This window comes from Lygodium microphyllum, chromosome 23 (assembly GCF_053477565.2).
Source record: "Lygodium microphyllum isolate KBCC chromosome 23, Lygodium_microphyllum_v1.1.10, whole genome shotgun sequence".
Taxonomy (NCBI): Eukaryota; Viridiplantae; Streptophyta; class Polypodiopsida; order Schizaeales; family Lygodiaceae; genus Lygodium; species Lygodium microphyllum.
The window spans coordinates 20,877,882-20,887,160 of NC_141157.1; positions in this window are offsets into that span (position 1 = coordinate 20,877,882).

Sequence of the window (9,279 nt, forward strand, 5' to 3'; positions counted from 1 at the left end):
ATTTGGGAGGGTACTAAAAGACAAAGTTTAACTAACAACTACCATGAACATGACCAAAACTTTGGATGGTTATAAACATGTCCAAACGAGTTCCAGTGCTAGGTGTGTTGTGCTAAGGTGGTGCATGTATGCTTCCTCAATTGTCAGCATGGAGAAATGGTGATTGTTGCACCAAGTGTTCACAAAAAACTTCTTTGGAACCTCTAACTTGAATTTTAGGAGGGATTTTTAAATCAGAGGACACATTCTATACTTGTTATAACAAAAAAATTTACAAAGCTCTAAGATTTGGATATTCTTCTTTAAAATTTGAAACTCTTTTAAAAAATTTTGCAATTTGTTTTACATCAAAGCATTGGTTGTGTCCTTGCTGCCCAAATTGCTTTCGGTTTACAATAGGAGAGGTTATTAACATGGGCAAAATATTTTCAACACCAACGAGGTGCTAGTGAGAGCCAATGTTCTCACATGCTACAAAAACAACTATTGCGGCATTTTAAGCCCTGTACATACCGCACTAACCTGTTGGTTCTAAGGGCCTGCCGGGATGCTGGCATGGAAGTTGACACACATGCCAAACATGCCAAGGAAAAAGGCCCTAACCTGCAAGCACTAGCCAACAAGGCATTCACCAATGATATTTGCAAGGTCAGCAACACAAGAAAATAGTCATTATCTCCCAATTCAAAGAAGGTGCAACGAGTGGAGATGGAGTTGCCTATGGGTAACTTCTGTTGCAGGTATTATGATTTTACTTCTTGTGGTCTGTACCTCTATGTTATGGGTCGCGTTCCCAACAATGAAGAGTCTGCTTGCTGGTTCGTTGCAGCTTATCAAGCTCATACCAACCTAATGTATCACAGTTTATCGATAAAGGGTTTTATCAAGTGCTGGTTAGCTCACCTGCTGAAAGGAATTGAGTCCTTGCTTGCTCCATTGGGTTTTGGGGCAATCTGGTCCATTGCATGCCGTGGTCTGCTAGGTTCTCTCCAGACGATGTGCTTCTCTCCGAGCGTCCTGTGTGGGTATCCTTTCCTAATCTACATGTTGTATTCAAGAATGAGATCAAGGCTATTGCTTCGCAAGGTGCTGTAGCATCCTCTGGGATAGGAGGGTCGAGCCCCCTGACATGCTTGAAATCTAGGATATGAGGGACTTGGAGCTAGTGTGTGAGGTTTGCCTCTCCAACTTCCCTAATGTATTTTGCATCTGCCACCAATCAGGACATTTCGCCAAGACTTGTCCTTAGAAGACTGGCAAGGAGGAAGGCACTGAGGGCCCTGCAGAACTTAAGGACCAAGGCACTGAAAAGAGCTTTGCTCAGGGAGAGGCCAAGAAGACAGAAAAGAAGGAAGTGGAACAAATCAGGAGCACAGAATGTGCAGGGGCGAGACGGAAAGAATCGCCCTTCCACCTCCTCAGCGTCTGCCAGGACCAAGATTGTTGAGCCTTCTGCAGCCTACGGACCCCAACAAGGACAGGGTTAGTAGACACGACAAATTGCTTGGTAAAGAGAATCAGCCAGCTGGGAAAGATGGGAAGAAGAATGGCAATCCCAAGATCTCCATCAAGAAGCTGGCCAGAGGTTCGCAATCCTTCACCAATCTCTATACTCCATTGGCTGAAATCGAAGCGTCAGAATAAACTCTGCATAGATCGCACATCAAGCAAGCTCTCCATCCTATTGTGGAACACCCAGGGGCTCTGCTCCCAAGAGAGGCAAAGCGTCTTGGCTGCATTATAGCATGACGATGCAAGCCAGATGTGATTGGTGTGCAGGAGGTGAAATTGGACCATGACAGTGCGTTAGCCATGCAATTACATGGCTACACATGCTCTCCCAATGTATGTGAACGTGGTAAAGGGGGTGTTCTACTCTTTGTTAAGATAGGTTCAGTGCTTGCCAAAGCCACATGCAATGATTATAATTGCAACGTAATAGGTGTTAGGCTGGTCATCTTCAGTGAGGTTCTAGAATGTGTCTCAGGGTATGCCCCCAATATCTCTTGGGCCAGGGCTAACATGTGGCAGTGGCTTAAATCGCACATAGCTGGAGATAGTGTGGTATTATTCAAAGGTTGGAATATGACTGCATGCGGCGAAGATTGCTCTCACGGACTTGGCAACATGATCGAAGAGGAGAGAGCTGCATGGAAGGACATGTACACCACTTTCAGACTTGTGGATGCCGCCTCCCTGGTGGTGGAAGCTGATGGGAGGTGCATCACTTGGCACAATAGGCAATCTGATTCATCATGGCACGGCACTCATCTGGACAAATTCTACCTCAACAATGAGGCAGAGGGACTACTCCTGACATGAGGTACCAGGTATTTGCTGATTGCATGGATTCTGATCATCTCCCTATTATGATTACTTTCATGATGATTTGTGTCGTGAGTTATATAAACCCCCCAAAACAATTGGCACCTTGTACCCCCTTATGGACTCCAACAAGTTTATTGAGTACCCCCCCTTCTGAGGATACTCCATCAACTTTCCTAAGTCATAACACACAAGTTTGCTTAATTAAGTTTACCATCCACATGACACCTTTACTTGATTGGATGGACTCACACAAGTAGAATTTTGCTACACACGTTATGAGCCTAGGAGGTGAAAAACAAGCACATCATTTGACTTACACACGTTGGACCATGAACTAAGAGTTGATGTTCAGTGAACAAGTTCTCATCTCATGCACCTAGCATTAACATTTATTAAAGTAAGCACTAAGGAGGAAGGAGTGAAAGCACAATGTAGCTCAGTTGAAGGAATGCATTTATGCCACATACAAAAACTTCAACAAGTGAAGGGAGTGCTCATTTGGGAGGGTACTAAAAGACAAAGTTTAACTAACAACTACCATGAACATGACCAAAACTTTGGATGGTTATAAACATGTCCAAACGAGTTCCAGTGCTAGGTGTGTTGTGCTAAGGTGGTGCATGTATGCTTCCTCAATTGTCAGCATGGAGAAATGGTGATTGTTGCACCAAGTGTTCACAAAAAACTTCTTTGGAACCTCTAACTTGAATTTTAGGAGGGATTTTTAAATCAGAGGACACATTCTATACTTGTTATAACAAAAAAATTTACAAAGCTCTAAGATTTGGATATTCTTCTTTAAAATTTGAAACTCTTTTAAAAAATTTTGCAATTTGTTTTACATCAAAGCATTGGTTGTGTCCTTGCTGCCCAAATTGCTTTCGGTTTACAATAGGAGAGGTTATTAACATGGGCAAAATATTTTCAACACCAACGAGGTGCTAGTGAGAGCCAATGTTCTCACATGCTACAAAAACAACTATTGCGGCATTTTAAGCCCTGTACATACCGCACTAACCTGTTGGTTCTAAGGGCCTGCCGGGATGCTGGCATGGAAGTTGACACACATGCCAAACATGCCAAGGAAAAAGGCCCTAACCTGCAAGCACTAGCCAACAAGGCATTCACCAATGATATTTGCAAGGTCAGCAACACAAGAAAATAGTCATTATCTCCCAATTCAAAGAAGGTGCAACGAGTGGAGATGGAGTTGCCTATGGGTAACTTCTGTTGCAGGTATTATGATTTTACTTCTTGTGGTCTGTACCTCTATGTTATGGGTCGCGTTCCCAACAATGAAGAGTCTGCTTGCTGGTTCGTTGCAGCTTATCAAGCTCATACCAACCTAATGTATCACAGTTTATCGATAAAGGGTTTTATCAAGTGCTGGTTAGCTCACCTGCTGAAAGGAATTGAGTCCTTGCTTGCTCCATTGGGTTTTGGGGCAATCTGGTCCATTGCATGCCGTGGTCTGCTAGGTTCTCTCCAGACGATGTGCTTCTCTCCGAGCGTCCTGTGTGGGTATCCTTTCCTAATCTACATGTTGTATTCAAGAATGAGATCAAGGCTATTGCTTCGCAAGGTGCTGTAGCATCCTCTGGGATAGGAGGGTCGAGCCCCCTGACATGCTTGAAATCTAGGATATGAGGGACTTGGAGCTAGTGTGTGAGGTTTGCCTCTCCAACTTCCCTAATGTATTTTGCATCTGCCACCAATCAGGACATTTCGCCAAGACTTGTCCTTAGAAGACTGGCAAGGAGGAAGGCACTGAGGGCCCTGCAGAACTTAAGGACCAAGGCACTGAAAAGAGCTTTGCTCAGGGAGAGGCCAAGAAGACAGAAAAGAAGGAAGTGGAACAAATCAGGAGCACAGAATGTGCAGGGGCGAGACGGAAAGAATCGCCCTTCCACCTCCTCAGCGTCTGCCAGGACCAAGATTGTTGAGCCTTCTGCAGCCTACGGACCCCAACAAGGACAGGGTTAGTAGACACGACAAATTGCTTGGTAAAGAGAATCAGCCAGCTGGGAAAGATGGGAAGAAGAATGGCAATCCCAAGATCTCCATCAAGAAGCTGGCCAGAGGTTCGCAATCCTTCACCAATCTCTATACTCCATTGGCTGAAATCGAAGCGTCAGAATAAACTCTGCATAGATCGCACATCAAGCAAGCTCTCCATCCTATTGTGGAACACCCAGGGGCTCTGCTCCCAAGAGAGGCAAAGCGTCTTGGCTGCATTATAGCATGACGATGCAAGCCAGATGTGATTGGTGTGCAGGAGGTGAAATTGGACCATGACAGTGCGTTAGCCATGCAATTACATGGCTACACATGCTCTCCCAATGTATGTGAACGTGGTAAAGGGGGTGTTCTACTCTTTGTTAAGATAGGTTCAGTGCTTGCCAAAGCCACATGCAATGATTATAATTGCAACGTAATAGGTGTTAGGCTGGTCATCTTCAGTGAGGTTCTAGAATGTGTCTCAGGGTATGCCCCCAATATCTCTTGGGCCAGGGCTAACATGTGGCAGTGGCTTAAATCGCACATAGCTGGAGATAGTGTGGTATTATTCAAAGGTTGGAATATGACTGCATGCGGCGAAGATTGCTCTCACGGACTTGGCAACATGATCGAAGAGGAGAGAGCTGCATGGAAGGACATGTACACCACTTTCAGACTTGTGGATGCCGCCTCCCTGGTGGTGGAAGCTGATGGGAGGTGCATCACTTGGCACAATAGGCAATCTGATTCATCATGGCACGGCACTCATCTGGACAAATTCTACCTCAACAATGAGGCAGAGGGACTACTCCTGACATGAGGTACCAGGTATTTGCTGATTGCATGGATTCTGATCATCTCCCTATTATGATTACTTTCATGATGATTTGTGTCGTGAGTTATATAAACCCCCCAAAACAATTGGCACCTTGTACCCCCTTATGGACTCCAACAAGTTTATTGAGTACCCCCCCTTCTGAGGATACTCCATCAACTTTCCTAAGTCATAACACACAAGTTTGCTTAATTAAGTTTACCATCCACATGACACCTTTACTTGATTGGATGGACTCACACAAGTAGAATTTTGCTACACACGTTATGAGCCTAGGAGGTGAAAAACAAGCACATCATTTGACTTACACACGTTGGACCATGAACTAAGAGTTGATGTTCAGTGAACAAGTTCTCATCTCATGCACCTAGCATTAACATTTATTAAAGTAAGCACTAAGGAGGAAGGAGTGAAAGCACAATGTAGCTCAGTTGAAGGAATGCATTTATGCCACATACAAAAACTTCAACAAGTGAAGGGAGTGCTCATTTGGGAGGGTACTAAAAGACAAAGTTTAACTAACAACTACCATGAACATGACCAAAACTTTGGATGGTTATAAACATGTCCAAACGAGTTCCAGTGCTAGGTGTGTTGTGCTAAGGTGGTGCATGTATGCTTCCTCAATTGTCAGCATGGAGAAATGGTGATTGTTGCACCAAGTGTTCACAAAAAACTTCTTTGGAACCTCTAACTTGAATTTTAGGAGGGATTTTTAAATCAGAGGACACATTCTATACTTGTTATAACAAAAAAATTTACAAAGCTCTAAGATTTGGATATTCTTCTTTAAAATTTGAAACTCTTTTAAAAAATTTTGCAATTTGTTTTACATCAAAGCATTGGTTGTGTCCTTGCTGCCCAAATTGCTTTCGGTTTACAATAGGAGAGGTTATTAACATGGGCAAAATATTTTCAACACCAACGAGGTGCTAGTGAGAGCCAATGTTCTCACATGCTACAAAAACAACTATTGCGGCATTTTAAGCCCTGTACATACCGCACTAACCTGTTGGTTCTAAGGGCCTGCCGGGATGCTGGCATGGAAGTTGACACACATGCCAAACATGCCAAGGAAAAAGGCCCTAACCTGCAAGCACTAGCCAACAAGGCATTCACCAATGATATTTGCAAGGTCAGCAACACAAGAAAATAGTCATTATCTCCCAATTCAAAGAAGGTGCAACGAGTGGAGATGGAGTTGCCTATGGGTAACTTCTGTTGCAGGTATTATGATTTTACTTCTTGTGGTCTGTACCTCTATGTTATGGGTCGCGTTCCCAACAATGAAGAGTCTGCTTGCTGGTTCGTTGCAGCTTATCAAGCTCATACCAACCTAATGTATCACAGTTTATCGATAAAGGGTTTTATCAAGTGCTGGTTAGCTCACCTGCTGAAAGGAATTGAGTCCTTGCTTGCTCCATTGGGTTTTGGGGCAATCTGGTCCATTGCATGCCGTGGTCTGCTAGGTTCTCTCCAGACGATGTGCTTCTCTCCGAGCGTCCTGTGTGGGTATCCTTTCCTAATCTACATGTTGTATTCAAGAATGAGATCAAGGCTATTGCTTCGCAAGGTGCTGTAGCATCCTCTGGGATAGGAGGGTCGAGCCCCCTGACATGCTTGAAATCTAGGATATGAGGGACTTGGAGCTAGTGTGTGAGGTTTGCCTCTCCAACTTCCCTAATGTATTTTGCATCTGCCACCAATCAGGACATTTCGCCAAGACTTGTCCTTAGAAGACTGGCAAGGAGGAAGGCACTGAGGGCCCTGCAGAACTTAAGGACCAAGGCACTGAAAAGAGCTTTGCTCAGGGAGAGGCCAAGAAGACAGAAAAGAAGGAAGTGGAACAAATCAGGAGCACAGAATGTGCAGGGGCGAGACGGAAAGAATCGCCCTTCCACCTCCTCAGCGTCTGCCAGGACCAAGATTGTTGAGCCTTCTGCAGCCTACGGACCCCAACAAGGACAGGGTTAGTAGACACGACAAATTGCTTGGTAAAGAGAATCAGCCAGCTGGGAAAGATGGGAAGAAGAATGGCAATCCCAAGATCTCCATCAAGAAGCTGGCCAGAGGTTCGCAATCCTTCACCAATCTCTATACTCCATTGGCTGAAATCGAAGCGTCAGAATAAACTCTGCATAGATCGCACATCAAGCAAGCTCTCCATCCTATTGTGGAACACCCAGGGGCTCTGCTCCCAAGAGAGGCAAAGCGTCTTGGCTGCATTATAGCATGACGATGCAAGCCAGATGTGATTGGTGTGCAGGAGGTGAAATTGGACCATGACAGTGCGTTAGCCATGCAATTACATGGCTACACATGCTCTCCCAATGTATGTGAACGTGGTAAAGGGGGTGTTCTACTCTTTGTTAAGATAGGTTCAGTGCTTGCCAAAGCCACATGCAATGATTATAAGTGCAACGTAATAGGTGTTAGGCTGGTCATCTTCAGTGAGGTTCTAGAATGTGTCTCAGGGTATGCCCCCAATATCTCTTGGGCCAGGGCTAACATGTGGCAGTGGCTTAAATCGCACATAGCTGGAGATAGTGTGGTATTATTCAAAGGTTGGAATATGACTGCATGCGGCGAAGATTGCTCTCACGGACTTGGCAACATGATCGAAGAGGAGAGAGCTGCATGGAAGGACATGTACACCACTTTCAGACTTGTGGATGCCGCCTCCCTGGTGGTGGAAGCTGATGGGAGGTGCATCACTTGGCACAATAGGCAATCTGATTCATCATGGCACGGCACTCATCTGGACAAATTCTACCTCAACAATGAGGCAGAGGGACTACTCCTGACATGAGGTACCAGGTATTTGCTGATTGCATGGATTCTGATCATCTCCCTATTATGATTACTTTCATGATGATTTGTGTCGTGAGTTATATAAACCCCCCAAAACAATTGGCACCTTGTACCCCCTTATGGACTCCAACAAGTTTATTGAGTACCCCCCCTTCTGAGGATACTCCATCAACTTTCCTAAGTCATAACACACAAGTTTGCTTAATTAAGTTTACCATCCACATGACACCTTTACTTGATTGGATGGACTCACACAAGTAGAATTTTGCTACACACGTTATGAGCCTAGGAGGTGAAAAACAAGCACATCATTTGACTTACACACGTTGGACCATGAACTAAGAGTTGATGTTCAGTGAACAAGTTCTCATCTCATGCACCTAGCATTAACATTTATTAAAGTAAGCACTAAGGAGGAAGGAGTGAAAGCACAATGTAGCTCAGTTGAAGGAATGCATTTATGCCACATACAAAAACTTCAACAAGTGAAGGGAGTGCTCATTTGGGAGGGTACTAAAAGACAAAGTTTAACTAACAACTACCATGAACATGACCAAAACTTTGGATGGTTATAAACATGTCCAAACGAGTTCCAGTGCTAGGTGTGTTGTGCTAAGGTGGTGCATGTATGCTTCCTCAATTGTCAGCATGGAGAAATGGTGATTGTTGCACCAAGTGTTCACAAAAAACTTCTTTGGAACCTCTAACTTGAATTTTAGGAGGGATTTTTAAATCAGAGGACACATTCTATACTTGTTATAACAAAAAAATTTACAAAGCTCTAAGATTTGGATATTCTTCTTTAAAATTTGAAACTCTTTTAAAAAATTTTGCAATTTGTTTTACATCAAAGCATTGGTTGTGTCCTTGCTGCCCAAATTGCTTTCGGTTTACAATAGGAGAGGTTATTAACATGGGCAAAATATTTTCAACACCAACGAGGTGCTAGTGAGAGCCAATGTTCTCACATGCTACAAAAACAACTATTGCGGCATTTTAAGCCCTGTACATACCGCACTAACCTGTTGGTTCTAAGGGCCTGCCGGGATGCTGGCATGGAAGTTGACACACATGCCAAACATGCCAAGGAAAAAGGCCCTAACCTGCAAGCACTAGCCAACAAGGCATTCACCAATGATATTTGCAAGGTCAGCAACACAAGAAAATAGTCATTATCTCCCAATTCAAAGAAGGTGCAACGAGTGGAGATGGAGTTGCCTATGGGTAACTTCTGTTGCAGGTATTATGATTTTACTTCTTGTGGTCTGTACCTCTATGTTATGGGTCGCGTTCCCAACAATGAAGAG